The sequence below is a fragment of the Cygnus olor genome, chromosome 1 (assembly GCF_009769625.2).
Source record: "Cygnus olor isolate bCygOlo1 chromosome 1, bCygOlo1.pri.v2, whole genome shotgun sequence".
Taxonomy (NCBI): Eukaryota; Metazoa; Chordata; class Aves; order Anseriformes; family Anatidae; genus Cygnus; species Cygnus olor.
In genome coordinates this window covers 204,268,289-204,284,220 of record NC_049169.1, presented here as the reverse complement: position 1 = coordinate 204,284,220, position 15,932 = coordinate 204,268,289, and the positions used below count along the sequence as shown (strand labels likewise).

The 15,932-nt window shown below is 37.1% G+C and overlaps 1 long non-coding RNA gene across 1 annotated transcript in view; it reads right to left on the bottom strand.

The window, feature by feature from the left end:
• Window positions 1-15,932, bottom strand: part of LOC121063708 — a 556,903-nt gene that overhangs the window by 206,899 nt on the left and 334,072 nt on the right. Inside the window, exon 3 of the long non-coding RNA XR_005816158.1 lies at window positions 5,320-5,374. This is a non-coding gene — a long non-coding RNA (uncharacterized LOC121063708). The remainder of the gene's footprint in view (window positions 1-5,319; window positions 5,375-15,932) is intronic.

Here is a 15,932-nt window from a genome sequence, read left to right as displayed (position 1 = left end):
AAGACAGTTCAAAGGGAGACATTATCCAATTAATACAGAATAATGCTGTGACAATTACAGGCTATCAAAGAAAGAAAGAAAGAAGTTAAGCACTTGAAAGAGGAAAGGAAATATTTTAGTTTTTTTTACTTAGTGTAACAATATTTATCATGATAGCATTAACTACCAACAAAAACAGAGATCATTTCTAGTGATGAACAGAAGGAAAATTTGCAACTACTTTTTCAAAGTCATGCTGCCACATTTTAAGGGTCAAATTTCTCTGTTAAGTCACAGAATCACAGAACTGTAGGGGTGGGAAGGGACCTCGAGAGATCATTGGGTCCAACCCCCCTGCCAAAGCAGGTTCCTTAGAGCAGGCTGCCCAGGTAGGCATCCAGACCGGCCTTGAATAAAAGTCCAAAAAGAAAAGAAAAACTGACATTTTTTCCTAGCAAATATTTCAAAATATTTGCATGAAGAGCCTAGATCTCCTATTTCATCAACAAGAAAACTTTTACTGAACCCTCTGGTCTCTATAACAAGTTAGGATGTCTACATATAAAATTTAGTCAAAATCACATTTAAAAAAAATATTTTATTTTTTTAGTTATTTAATCTCAAAAAGTAGAAAAAAAAATGCTACCAAAGATGCTACCAGGGAGAATCTGGGCCAGATCTCAATATCATAGTTAGACACTTGAGGCCATGACTAAACTGAGTATTGTGCCACAGTAGAACTGGTGTCATTCCACCAGTGCTGCAAATAGATAAAAATAGAGATTCCCTGCAAAAGTTCCCCCTGGTATGACATAAAAATCAGGATTTTAGTTCCCATTTCACTGTAGATTAATCAGAAACTGTAGATTCACCTTGCACAAAACTGTCTTGGTGGGTGAAGCTTCTAATGGAATGCCATCCAGGAGAAGTTGAGCAATTTACCAGGTCAGGCCATATCAGACAGTGATTCTGTATTTATATAAATAAGATAACACATCTGCAGTTTTGCTTTTGACATAAGAAGATGATTGCATTGGACAGTAGAAGCCTAAATCCAGCTGTGAAAGGCAAATCCATGAACAGAGAGACAAAGAAGTCTGAAGTCTTCATTTCATTTAAGATTATTTCAGAACTGCACTCAATATATTAATCCTAGGACTGTAGTTGAAAGATCTGCTTCTATCAGTTCTGATTATAAATGCTTTCCAGTGTGCCCTAGAGCAATTTTTCTCTTCCCTTCTATGGGGTGAATTTGAGTTTCAGCACCATGAGCCAGCACCAGAAAAAGAACATTTTTCCTTGTCCTATGGCTCATCTCCTACTTAGTCCCAGAACCCAGTGAGTTACCAGATTTCATCTGAGTGAAGGTACCAACCACTAAGCAGCAGTTAGCAACAACTCTTGTTAATGTCACCTCAAACCTTGAAGATGCCTGATGTTTAAAGACTGTTCTAGTAGAAGGCTGGCAAGTCTTTGCAGCCTCCGTACAGGGTCCCGGTCTGGTTTAGGAATAAAACTTTAAAAACAAGGGATGTATTAGAATTTAATCCAAATTCTTTCACAGGTTAAATGTATATGTATATGTATAATATATATATATATATATACTTATATGTATAGGCAGGTCTTGCCCAACACAAGTATAAGCAACCTGCCCTTCTTGTATGAGTTACAACATCTTTTAAGTCATGTTCTTTTACATCAACCATAATACAGATAGTCTGTCCAACATAGGTTCACTCTATGGTGGTGAATATATATATATATTTATTATAAATATTTTGATGAAATTCTGAAGACCTTGTTCCCTGCTTTAAAATAAGTACAATTTCTATTTTATTTTCCACATAGAAATGTCATTCAGGCACTGGAAAGATGATTCAAGATGTTTCTGTTTAAGATGATTTCTAGCCTGAGATATTTCACAGATTTTAACTCTCATTCCCAAATGAGCTCAGGTAATAATCAGTGTCTTATTAGAAAGCTTTGAGAAATAACATGCCTTTTCAATCTGCTCACAAGGTCAAAAAAACTTCCAGCAGGATTTAATATACATACATGTGCCTTTTTTTTTTTTTTTAAACAATGTTAACAGTTTGATGAGAATATCAATTAAACATGACTGTATAGTTAAGATTTCCATCTCCATATGCAGCTGCAGCAAGTAACTGGACTGCTAATCAAAGCAGCGTTATAATTTAGCACTGATGAGGAAAGCAGTAGCCGTCAGAAGGGAACGACAGAAAGGAGGCAGCTGCTTTCATATCATTTTAGTGTCCATTTCTTTAATGAGCCTGAGGAGACAATTCCCTGCTGACTATTCATTAATTAATGGGATTTATGAGAGGAGAAGAGCTATCAGCATGCAAACAAGTAGAGAGCAGGTGATGACAGTCTTCTGTTTGCAGGGAATGAACATGTTGAGGAAAGGAAGCTTTTGAATAAAGTAAATTATCTGAAAATGATATTTAGCAAAATGCTAAGTGCCCAGTTCCTGGGCTGGACAGTGCTAAAGTGTGGCTTACAGCTTAACTGAAATCTGTTACTAAACTCAACTTCTGAAATACCCATAGTCAGATCAGAAAGAAAGGAAGACACAACCTGGGGGATTCAGCAGATGGCTCTTTCCCATTCTAAGTGAATACCAATGTTTTGCTCTGATTTGACTGCATTAATAAACAGTTGGACAGATCCTGCTAGGAAATGCCATCGCCTTCTACTTTGGTCTTTCCAAGTTATCTCAGTGGATTGTTCTCTGTTTGGGAAGACTGAGATGCTTTGAGTGAGTTTTGTAAGGTAAGCCCAATACTCCCTCAACCATAAAGATCTCAGGGTACAGGGCAGATTGTTCCAAAATCAACCCACAGAGATTAATAAAAAGAAGACAGTATCACAGCACTGGGCAACAGCCACCCTTTTGTCAGGCTGGAGATCCTTTGCATATGTATAGAATCATCGGGTAGCTAAGATTGAACAATTGGTTATAATCTCATGGTATTTGTTCACAAAGGCATTCTTTAAGTATCTTTGCACAACTTGAATTCATGTAATGTTAAACAGCCTCAGGTCTGATTTCAATTCTTCCCCTGATCAGAAAGTGTAAAGTAGCTGGATTTAGACATATTTGTACTGAAAAAACTCCTGATAATGTTTATTCTGTCCCTTTTCTACTTAGGGCATTTTGTGTAGGACGTGTGAGCAACATAGTAGAGTTCAGTTCTGCAAGTGCGAGCTCCTTGAAGACTTGATGTTAGCAGCATATGTCAGAGCAGCCATGAGTCTGCTGTAAACAGAATGGGCTGAGGTGACAAAGACTGGACATGCGAGAACACTCCATATTAAACATGGAGTTTTAAACTCCAAACACTACCCTATTGTGTTTTTGGGGGTTTACATTAGAAAGGACATAGTGACAATCACACTCATACAATATGTCATTCCTAGAAGTCTGTTCCACAGAATCTTGCATCTCTTGAATATGCAGTAGCCAAACACAAGGATTTAATTCTTGACACTGTAAACCACACACAAACTGCTCCACATATGTTCACGGGGTGGATAGCTATAGCACATGCTTTTTATACTAAAGTTTTTAAATGTCAGAGATGTTATACATTTTTCTCAATGGCTCTTCCATCACGTGAATGATAGAGAAACAAACAAGGAGCTGAGCAATTTTATCTGAAGTCAATGGCAGTGACTTAATACAAGACATATCTGACATGCATCATAAAAAAAAACAACAAACAACATATGGCAATTAATATGACAAAATATGGAACACAGGAAGCCCCTCTCCCTTTATATTATAATGTCTTATCAAATGAGTAATATCTCAGATTGGGAATGTAGAAAGATTTCAATAACATCTTGGAGGCTTGACTAACTAAGGATAATACAGAGATAAATAAATAAATACAAGTCCCTAATTCCATCCTACAGAAATATGACATTGTTTTAAATCTGTCTATTAAATATTCTTAATTTTGTTGCATTGCTTGCATCTCTGCTTTAAATAAATAAATAAATAATAAAGCTAACAACAACAACAACAAAAAAAAAAACACTGTAGCTCCAGGTGTCCTACGAAGACCTCATTTTTTTTATTGTAACATAAATTTCTAGATCTCCTGGAAGAAGGTAAAAACTTTTTTAAAATGAATGGAAGAAAATAAATCAAAGATGAAAGTAAAAATATGTATTTTAAAATATTGTCTTCATGTTTAAGGCTGTCTTAGGTTTGTGTCTGATTTCTTCTGTACTGGCAGTTATACAATATATTCTGTCTGAGTAAAATGCACTAATTGGCTCCAGCCAGGTTTAAGACTTTATGATAATTTCAGTACAAACATGAAATAGAAAAGAAAAAAAAAATAACATCAGCAAGTAAATTATAATAATTTCTTTCTCACTACATCCATGCAGGACTGTGTGGTAGATGGTAGAAGCTTCACTGCAAAATATTTTAACTGACTCCTGATAAAATGTAGCAGCTTGCTGGAACCAGCCATTTCTTCAGTGGAAATAAACTGTAGTCCCCCTTGAGATTAAACCACATGCTGCCAATTACAAACATGCATTCAGATTAGAACTCTGGCTTCTGTATTGTAATGAGCAGTTTTGAAAATTTCAACTATTTATCTCCTTCCATGGCTAGAAATATGTCATCTTTAATCCAGCCACCAATGAAGATATCACACATAGGAATCCATATAACTTGCAAATTAGCTGACACGAGTTTTGTAGCAATGGTGTCTCTGAGAAAAGACAAGTAATTGTAGACAGGTGGGTTTCCCAAGACAGTACATATCAGACCTGGAGCCAGGAAAGTTATAACCAAAACCATATCAAAGTTAATAGGGAATATACATAATAAAGGGAGCAAGAAAACAGAAGCACAATCATTGCTTTTCACTTTTAATTTTTACCATTGAAATCACCATCTTAGTATCGCTTTCATGCCTACCTGGCCTGACTGTGCTGAGCACCTTCGGTCCTGGTCAAGATAATGCAATTGGAGCAGGTACCAAAATCCAGAGTACAGGTACCCCTATTCCTGGTGCAGGAGCCATGGTGCACCTAATGGTGACTAAGACTTCCAAAACCAGCTCAACTTATTACGCTCTGCAGGCCTTGTTAAAGCATAAAATTAAAAGCTCTATCCATTCCTTTCATTTTGCAGCACTTTTTCCTCTGACACAACATGCCTTTCCCATACAGCAAAGTCTCCAACACCATCCCTAAACCATGAATTCTTAATTGATTTTATACTCAGTTGTACATCAAAGTTGATGACAGGTGTTTCTTAAAATACACATAGGCCACATCTAATACTCTTACCTTAATAACACCAGCAGGAGGTCTGAACAAATCTGGTGAAAATGCGGCCAACTGCCTAAAAAAAAAAAAAAAAAAAAAGGAAAAAATATTAAGAAGAGTAAACATATATGTAGAATAAAGGCCATAATCAAAGCCATGACTGTACAATATATGAAGGTAGCCAAGCTGGTGCAAACTTTGCATGATACTTGAGGATACTCATCCTCCTCCTCTCCCAGTATTTTATTAAACCTGAATGTAGATGAACATTTAGATATATTTACTGTTAATATTAATTTTCTGTTCCCAGGTCTGATCAGAATACAAAATTTACCTATATACTGCGTCAGAAATGGTAGAGGAAATTAATGATGACTGAAAAAACTTTCTAGTCTTTTGTGATATGAGTAATAGGACAATCAATTCCAAAATAAAAGTTGAACCCTCTCATTGTTATTTCTGTTGCCACTTTTTTTTTTTTTTTTTTTTTTCCCAATTCTGGGGGTTATCAGCATTTTCTTTTCATATTTAATGAAGGTCTAAGACCAACAAAACTAAAAAAATCAGATTCTTAAAGTAAGAATTACTATTCATTTATTTCAAAATGTTAAAAATAGTAACATTATCATAGTGTTCCTCATGCAATTTTAAGACAACCAATAAAAAATAAAGGCACATAATCCCAAGAGTAATGAAAAGATAGAATTGTTGGCAGGTTATGACTAAATTTATGTTTTAGTCAAAATATAGGACCAAGGGAAAACTGAATAGAATTTAAGGAGGGAAAATGTAAAGCTTATTAAGAAACATTTCTGCATTTTCTTATTGACCATCTAAAACTCATTGTTACAGAATATTTCTGAAACCAGAAGTGGTGGGCGTCAAAACAGTTAAGAAAGAAGCCTCATGTCTGACTTTATAGAAAAGTAAAAATTAATATATTTTAAGTCTTGCCTCTTCTCTCTCTCTCTTTTTTTCTTTTTTTTTTTTTTTTTCCTTCTGTTCCAATTAGAGACGTCTTATCACACAAATAGTTTAACCTGTGTTTCTATGATGACATTACCAAGTGAAATACTATAAAGAAAAGTTTGAGGGGGTTGTTTGTAATGGTTCAGATATACATCACTAATTGTTTTCGGATGGGAGAAAAAGCCCAAAGGCAAGAAGCTGTATTATCGTTGATTATCACTGAAGCTGAATTATCACTTCAATTTCCTCATTCCCCACACCAGTCAGTACATAATGAGCACCTAAGTTAAAACACTCATTTTAGGACCCTTTAAGGGTTTGTTTTTCCTGGTAAATCCACTAACAATCAAATAAGAAATTCAGTCTAAATCCTTCTCCTCAAGTTTACCTCCTACAGAGAGCTTATTGTTTCAGATCCAAGCTTTTGCTTCCCCTTTTGCACCTTATTTGGCTTTAATATGATTGCATACTTTAGAAATACCTCTAGAATTGAAGACCCCAGTCAAAAGATTTCACTGAAGACAAGAACCTTCCTTTGCAAACTCCTAGTGTCTGCTTCCCACTTACATATTGTTTGTAAATGTGTTAAGGCAGATGAAAACTTTGACTTCTGCCAGTAATACCGAGGAGAAGCATTACTTAAAGGGAACAGCAAAGAAGACATTAAGGCCACAGCTGGAACCCACAAAATATCCTGAGGAAGAAAGTGGTGGGAAAGTATAGCCATTAGGTCTTTGGAAAGCTACAGAGTTATGTGACCTTCTACAGGAAAGTTTCTCCAGTTGACCTAACTGCAGAAGGAGGCAAGAGCAGGGGTGGGGTATTTAAAATCATTTTGGATGTGATGAAAGCTCTAAATTAATTTCTCTAGAGAGTAAAGATGGGGTTGACCATGTTTTCTATATTTTATTTGTCTGATGGCTTTGTTTTGTCTTCAAGTTTTTGTATTTTTCCGTTTTCAGTTCCTAAAGAAGGATAGGAGTCAGTCAGGCAAACAGTATATTTTTTTTCTTGTTCTTTTTTAAAATTCCTGTTATTATAATTGTAAATCCTGGAGATCCATTCACTCATAATGAGGGATCAGCAGTTGTTTCATATATGAGATCTGCAATGCTTTTGTTTAATTTTCAACAGGAGGAAAAAAAAATAGTGAAGATCACAGTTAATCAGTAAGCGATGACAAATAGTCCGACCAATCCTCCAGCACTGCAATTCCATACTCTGCAACTGAATAATCAGATGCTTCAAACTCCACACTAGAGTCTACTCTACAATTTACATGAGAGTGTAAACTCCAGTTTACTCTTCTTCCCTACCCCCATTTCCATAAGATTAATATTATCTTGGCTTTAGTATTATAATGACAATGGCAAAATAAATTCTGAAGTCACATGGTACATGTGAATACAATTTCTGTATCCGATTTGGGAGGCAGCAAGCATGAATATTCCTCACTCATATTATTCTGTGGAATATTTTGCCCGTAGTCAAAGTCTTTTGACTTAGTCCCGTATTCTTTTTGATGGCAAGAAATAGGCCAGTCCTACACAGAAAAGATGATTTCTATCATTGCCACTACCTTACATGTTTATACATGTTTTAACTGACATAGGTTTACATCTAGTATGCCTGATAGTCCTAGAACTTCCTACAGTTTTATGCTGGTGTGCATTTATTGATTTCAGTTGCATTTCTTCAGGTTCACCTTGGCATTGCTAAGTTACTGAGACTTGACTCATGTTTTTTATAATGTATGATGGTTCGGGATCTTTTCGAATGGATGTGAAACAAAACACCACTCTGAACAATTAGACAATTTATGTCAGATATTATTATTTTACTTTATTTTCTATCTATTACAATTGCACATGACTTATTGGAGTTACTGGTTCTTGTGGAGAAAAAAAAAAATCCTCATAAATTCCACTGAGTAACAAACTATTTTAAGTGGTAGTATATTAGAGTAGCTCATAAATATGCCTCATTTCAGCACTGGATTTACTATATTTTTAATTTTCCAGCAGATTGGCCATAGTTTTAAAGGTTTCATCTAAAGCCGTCTGGTCTATTTAAAGGGTACAATGTATTTAACTATTCAAAAGGCACTTGATCCTGTGAATGTACTTTGGTACTAATAGGATAGTCATTTTCCAGGCCAGTAAAAAGCTATTACTCACTGGAACACAAACAGATTGTGAGAGGGAACACTTATGCTGATGCCTGGCATACTGACAAAGGGAAATGGGAAATATGTCCCTTTCCTGAATTAAGTTGCATTGACTCTATCTGTTCCAAACGTTTGGCTCAACTCCTTTCTTCTCATGATACTTATGACAATAATAGGATAATAGATTTATGGCATGAAGGCACTGACCTTTGTCAGAGGGAACATTTTGACAGGAAAAGATGTGATATGCTGTTATGCTCTATAATTTTGACAATGACTGACTGTGTGGCTGTATGTCAACATGGTAAAAGCTTATGCTTATGTTTTTACATTGTCATTCTTGGATTAACTCCTTTTTTGTTGTTGTTGTTGTTGTTGCTTTTATTATTGTTGTTGTTTTGGTTTGGTTTTAGTTTCTTTTATTGCATAAACCTTTTCTAATAAAATTGCTACATGGAGCCAAATCATGCTGTTAGGAAGCCTTGATTCTGAGGTCACCTCACACCCATAGGTGTAAATTATGCACTAGGGAAAGATGGGTTTTTGGTAAGGTCACCCTAATGAACACTGATGTTTTTTCTGATCTTTTAATCTATGCTGAGGATACACTCAGTTTAAGGGCATACAGTCTATATTGCCTGCATTGTTGATCAATGCTGTAAAACATTTGATTCTGCTCGTTTTTCCATTGTATGACTGGTTTTGATGGAAACTGGGCAAGTTTAAACTCAGATAATAGAAAAGAGGTCTTACTGAATGTAATCTGAATATTTAGGATATGATCAATTATATGGATGAAACTGTTTTTCTGTCTTCAGGTTTAGTGAATAGAGACAGTTTATCACCCTAGTAGCAAAGAATCTCATCCATAAGAAAAAGACTATCCAGGTAGTTAGACAAGGTGAAAAGGAAACTTTGCACAGAGAAGATCATCTGTCTAAAAATAGGATGCAAATATAGAGTATCAGCATTTATTTATTTTTATTTTTTTAAGTAGAAATTATAATTTCCAACATACAGTTCATTGGTCAAACTTAAATGTTTGCACTTCCTCTTTTTCCTGTCTAAGCAATGACCTCATATTTTAGGGGGACAACAAAATAACAATGTGGTATGGCATGCAGTGTTCAACTCTTTTTTTTTTTTTCTTTCCCCAAGTCTATCAGGAAGAATGTCCTCAGTGCTGTGCGGTGCAAACAAAATTGACAGCCTTTTCCTGGAGGATCTCATCCTGCACACTCTTACACATGAGTAATTTCATTCACTTGGGATTTATTTCTGTTCCCAGTGCAATCACTGATGAAATTTCCAGTAACTCCAGCAGAGAAGGATCAAGACCAAGAATATTAGCATTGACTTATGTGAGAACTCTTAGAGAAAAAATCAAACTGAAATACTATCAAAGCAATGAAAACTTGTTTCCTGTCTTTCACCTTCCGTGATTTAGGTATTAAATTGCCTAGATGTAGCGTCACTTTTCATTCAGCTTTCTGAGTGACATATAATGAGGTTTCATTGTTCACTATGACACTTTGACAAATGTTGTGTTACCATTGCTCTTAAGAGTGACTATACAAAACATCCCAACTCTGGAAACATAGTACAACTATAGTGAGAATCCAAATGAATAATGCATGAAGCATGAGGAAGGAAGCAAATGTTAACTAATTTCAAAATGGGTCAAAATCATGACAATTTAGCTGGTGACAAGTGAAGTCATTTTTCTAAAATATTAACCAACTGTGTCCCTTCTTCTAGATTGATTTGCACAGCAGAAAAGGTCATTTTCCAGGCAGAAGGAGAATTTCTTAAATGGAGGGGAATTCAACTTCTACATGAGGGATATGAGAACCAATAAATTAGGCAAAGTTCCTGTTTACCTAAGTTGAAATATTGATGGCCAAGGCCATGAGAATGCTAATGTCTGCATTCATCATTTTGTTTTTTTTATGTCTTGAAATTTAGAGCACAGTAGTACGTGTTGTGATAGATCTATATATCATAGATACAGTAACATTAGAAAAGGTACCAACCACAGAATACAAATATAATGTAACCAAATATTTTCACTTTATTCCACAGAGATTTCACTTTTATCAGCTAAAATGAACTGGGATGTGAAGCAGTACTGAGGATAAACTGTATGGGTTGAAGTACTAATAGACGATTAGAAGATCTTTTCATTTTTATATTAACAGTGACTAGAAGTTGGTATGCAGGCTATGTGACATGATATGGTGGTCTTCATCCAGTTCCCAGATTGTGACAGCATATGGCTCCTTCATATGATAGTGTGATCCAGACAGTAGGATTGTAACAAACCTTTTCAGACGGAAAGGTACCATATGACTGCTTTAATATCTTAAGTTAGGAGAACAAATGTGACCCATATAACTAAAGGCCTTTAGCTGCAACTTCTGAAGAAAGTATTTTGAAGGAGACAATAATTAAATGAATGAAGACAAGTGGAAAATTGTATAAAAAGAATACTCGTTTACCACCTGAACACTTTAGTGAAAAGACAATTGATCATTTTAGAGAAACAAACTATTCTATAAGAAAATGCAGGCCCATCTAAAGGGTCTGTGCACATATGCAGAGGAAATCAGACAGGAGGTTTTTCTAAACGTTTATGCAGAACTGAAGAGCTATGCATTTATTGGTGGGATAATTGGTTAAAATGGAGTGTGTCAATGGAGTATAGTGATGGATGGATACACATGTGCATGAGTACATGTTAAGTTCTTCAAAGGAACAGACAGAAGTCCTTCCTGGAGTTCCTGACATTAAGGGCCAGGATCAGAGTGGAGTGGTAATGAGAAAAAATGATGAAGTAGCTCACCAGACTCACTCACTCATCAGGCTAGTGAGTTTTCTACTAATGTCTCTTACCTGGGTCCCAGGGTAAGAGCAGGGGAAGAAGACTTCCCTATGGGTTGGGTCTGGTCAGCGTATCAAGCCCTCCCACAGAAAGGGGTGTGATGACATTCCTCTCTGTTCCCTTTCCTCAGAAGGAGAACCTATGACAGCAGTCATTCTTTTTTTCATGAGGGGGGGGTGGTCATGTTACAAGACAGTAGGCTGACTTGTTCTAAGTCCTCTGTCCAATATGGATGGACCTTCATCCACATCATTGTTTGCCCGTCCATCAAGTTCCAGAGCCTCATCCCTGCTCTGTAAGGGCAGCTGGGAAAGTGAGGTAGGCAGGGAGGGGATTTGCCTGCTGACTTGAGCAGAAACCTGCTTCCATTCCCCTTCTCTCATAGGTCTCTTCCTTTTGCCTGGTAGAGAAAGGGTAGGGGATCCTTCATTTCTTGTGTTGTTGCCGCTGATGCATCTGTTCCAGGCATGGTAGAACATGATTCCACCAGTTGATCTCCTCCTCTGACTCTCTAATACTCCTCAGCCTGCCCACCTCCTCCTGAAGCTCTTTCACAAGGCTGAGTAGTTCTTCTCCCTGGGTACAGCTCCCACATGTGTACTCACTGCTGCTGTCAGACACTGAGAGAAACCTTGGGCACACCCTGCAGCCTGAGACCTGCGTGGCCACTTCTTCCCTTGGGAGATCTGTCTGGGTAGCTACACCACTTTCTGTGGCTGGATAGATCACAGGGGACGCAGAGGACATGGCTTTCTGCCAAGTGGATACCATGACTGGAGCTTCTTCCGAGAGTGTTACAACTACTGTTGGAAGTTAGCTGAGTGACAGCGCCCTCCCTGCATGCCCTGCTGCACAAGCTGCCACACAAACTGCCATGCAAACTGCCACACATACTGTCCCTGCTGATGAACCATGGCCTGTTTGACTGCCCTGGTTGCTCACACTTCCTAAGGTTACCTTTTGCATGTATGGCGATGGCTGCCATTACTCCAGGCCCCATCATGCCTCATCAGCTGCTCTCATGAGAGGTGCTGGCTCCTTTAGAGTTTCTGTACTCCCCTGGAGTTTCCCCAGCTCAGGAACCCCCCTGTATGCTGCGATGCCCCACTCTGCTTCAGAACATGCCTGCACTGGATCTGATTGCCTTGGCGACTGAAGAAGATGAGTAGTAAATAAAGATGTTGCCTTCAGGACTTCAGGAAATCTGTTAGTCGGCATCCCATGGAAGACTGACTTGAAACACAAAGGGGCCAAGGAAACCTGACTGTTCTTCGGGGACAACCTCCTCAAAGTGCCATAATTGCCCATCCCAATGTGAAGGTGGTTGAACAGATGTAGCAGAAGATAAACTTAGATATGCAGGGAGCAGATCTGCAGAAAAGGATGCGGTGCCCTGATGGATAATAAGTTGAACATCACTATCTGCAGAAGGTCTTCACTGTCATAAGGACTAAGCAAGTCTGGTGCTGCTTTTCCCTTGACAAAGGAATGTCGTGATTCTCCACAACTCAGCTCCCAAGAGACTACATCTGTAGTACAGTGGTTAGTATTGCGTTCCTCAGAATGATAACTGATAAAATGGGGAGAGTCCAGTAGAAGCTACGAAGATCTTCAGTAGCTGGTGCCAGACTCATCTCTGAGGTCCACAGTGAAAAAGGGAAATTCCCTTTGGGTATCAGGGTAATGTTTTTCATGAAGAGAGTGATTAAATACTGGAGTGGACTGCGTACAGAAGCTTTAGAGTCTCCATCCTTGAAGAGGTTCCCTGTGCATCCTTGAGCAATCTCATCTAACTTTGAAGCTTGTCCTGCAGAAGACCTACCAAAAGTTAGACTAGGTAATCTCAGAAGACCTTTCCAACCGTAATTACTAAATGATTTTTTGTCTAATTTAAGTATACAGCAAAGAACTTATGAATGGCTAGTAAACCATAGTTCCCTGGCAGAAAAACTGTCCCAGAATAAGTGGGCTACATGCATAATTTTCTTTAAAATTTCACCTGGAAATTTTGGTAGAACAGTAACTGAAAGCTGCACCACAGGGAAAAAAAAATTCTGAAACCCTCAGCCAATATTACTGTTGAAAATTTAACTCAAGTATTTTTGGGGAAAAAGTTTTTTAAAAGTAAAAAAAAAAAAATAAAAATAAAAAAGTAAAAAGGAAGAAAAAGAAAAGTAAAAAAAAATCTTGAGAAAATGATTTGCAAGTAAGATTGGGTCAGGTGTAATATGATGGGATTCAAGCTTTTTTCATCTAAAACTTTGGCTCACGGTACATCTCCTTTGCAGTGATCTGTTATCTGAATGCTGAGCTAGTAAGACTATTGGGAATTCTCATTCTGTATGGAAAATCCTAGCTGGCAGAGGAAGCATGTATAGCTGGCTTTGCTCCAGGGTAATGAAGACAAGGCTATTTCCAGAGCAGGGGTGGGAAGCTAAAATGGATACTGGTTTTGACAGTAATGAAGAAGACTATCACCTCTCTATTTGAGGACCTAAGCATGTTGAGTAATGAGACTACTAAAAATAGATACACTTTCCACATAAATTGTGGTAAAATGTTCCTTCCCCCCCCCCCCCCGCCCAAAAAAAATGTTCAAAATCATTGTTTTTCTTTGTTGTTTGTTTTTTGTTTTGTTTGTTTGCTTTTTGTTTGCTTGCTTTTTTGAAATGTTTAATTTCTTTTGATTAAATTAATATTAAAATTATAAAATAATCATAGAAAGAATAACAAGTGCATTACTTATTATAGGATTTTTTTTTTTTCTTCTGTAACAGTTGCATTGTTTTCCATAGATATAATTCAAATGTGATGCTGGAGTCTGATTTTTTTTTTTCCCTTATAATTCTATAAATGCAAAATGGCAAAACTATTAAAGTTATTAGTGAATATTTTCATGGTTTTCTGAAAACAACATTTTACTCATACATGTCCAGTCTTCCTTAATCTTTTTTTTTTACAGCAAGGGATAACTGCTTATAGCACAGATATAAACAAAGTAATCAACGTTTTTAAACACATTTCCTTTAAAACTACAGCCTCTAACCATTTAGGATCACTTCTCAGGGAACACATGAAAGAAACTCATAAACTCATTTGCTGAGAACTAACGAGAAAAACATCAGAACTGTATCAACCATATAATTATATTTTCTAGGACATGCTGCTGAATTCCAGATAAACCTGACCCGCTAATAAATTTTATTTATGAATAATATCAGATTAAAAAGAAAAGAAAAAATACACAGTTTTCAATATATCTGAGAATAAAAATTCTTCCTCTGTCACCCACATTCACTCTGCTTCTGGATTTCTGACAAAATTCTAGACAGGAAGATTTGTGCAATGTGCACAGAATGCATTAATCTACTGCACTACAAAGTCCATTAATTTTGAATACTGCTATCAATTACACTACATGACATAGTGAGAACTACATTATTACCTTTATAAAAGTGCCTTTTCTGATAGGGATTTGGCCAACCTCTTTTCAGTGGTTTGTGGGGATACGACAAGGGGTAATGGCCACAAAATGTGGCCAAAAGTTCTTCACCAACATGCGGAAGAACTTCTTCACAGTGAGGGTGACGGAGCACTGGAACAGGCTGCCCCGGGGGGTTGTGGAGTCTCCCTCTCTGGAGATATTCAAGGCCCATCTGGATGCCTACCTGGGCAGCCTGCTCTAAGGAACCTGCTTTGGCAGGGGGGTTAGACCCGATGATCTTTCGAGGTCCCTTCCAACCCCTTCACTTCTGTGATTCTGTGATTCTGTGATACTGAGGGCTTCGTTTTTACTCTGGATACTTTGTAAAGTTTTGTGTATGCACATGGTTAGGCAGAAATCTCAAACTCATATGCATATATGTTACCTATTTTCATGAATATTGTTTTCATCTTTAGTATCACAATACCAGGATGCTCATTTAATTAGATTAGGCAACTCATTTTTTTTTTAATTTTTTTTATTATTTTATTTTTAAACATAATTTAAACTATCCATTAATAGGAGTAGAGGCTCAGATTGTCTAGATGCATATGCTTTCAGCATTCATCTTAAATAAGGAGGGAACAACTAGATGCTTCTTTACAAAGTCAAAGCATGTTAGTGTCTAAGTCAGGAAATGATTTGCATCAGGTTGATTACATACTTGCTGGAAGATCTCTCCAGAAAGTTGTCCACGTGATTAAAACTATCCCCTGCTTTTAACCACCATCAGAGAGGAGACCGTTTTCTTTCTGTTTTCTTTACGAAGAACCTTTATTTCTCACACTCATTTTCTACTTTATTTCCTAGGTCACTAATTTCCCACCTAATGGTACCCTGAACGCTGCTGATTTGAGTTACTGCTCCCAGCCTGCCTGCAGGTCCTCAGCACTGCTTCACTGGCAGAAGTTATCGCTTTGCCACACTTGACACTTTATTCAGCTCAGCTCCTTGTTTAATTTTAATCCAAATCACTAAAGTAATCCAGGTTAAAACAAACAAATAGCAGTCAGTATTTGCTGGAATTAATTATATCTATTGTGTGTTCCATGCATTAATGGCACTGTGGAAATGCATCCTGAGTGCACAGTACTCAATAAATTTTTCAACGACCAGAAGCATCTCAACACACT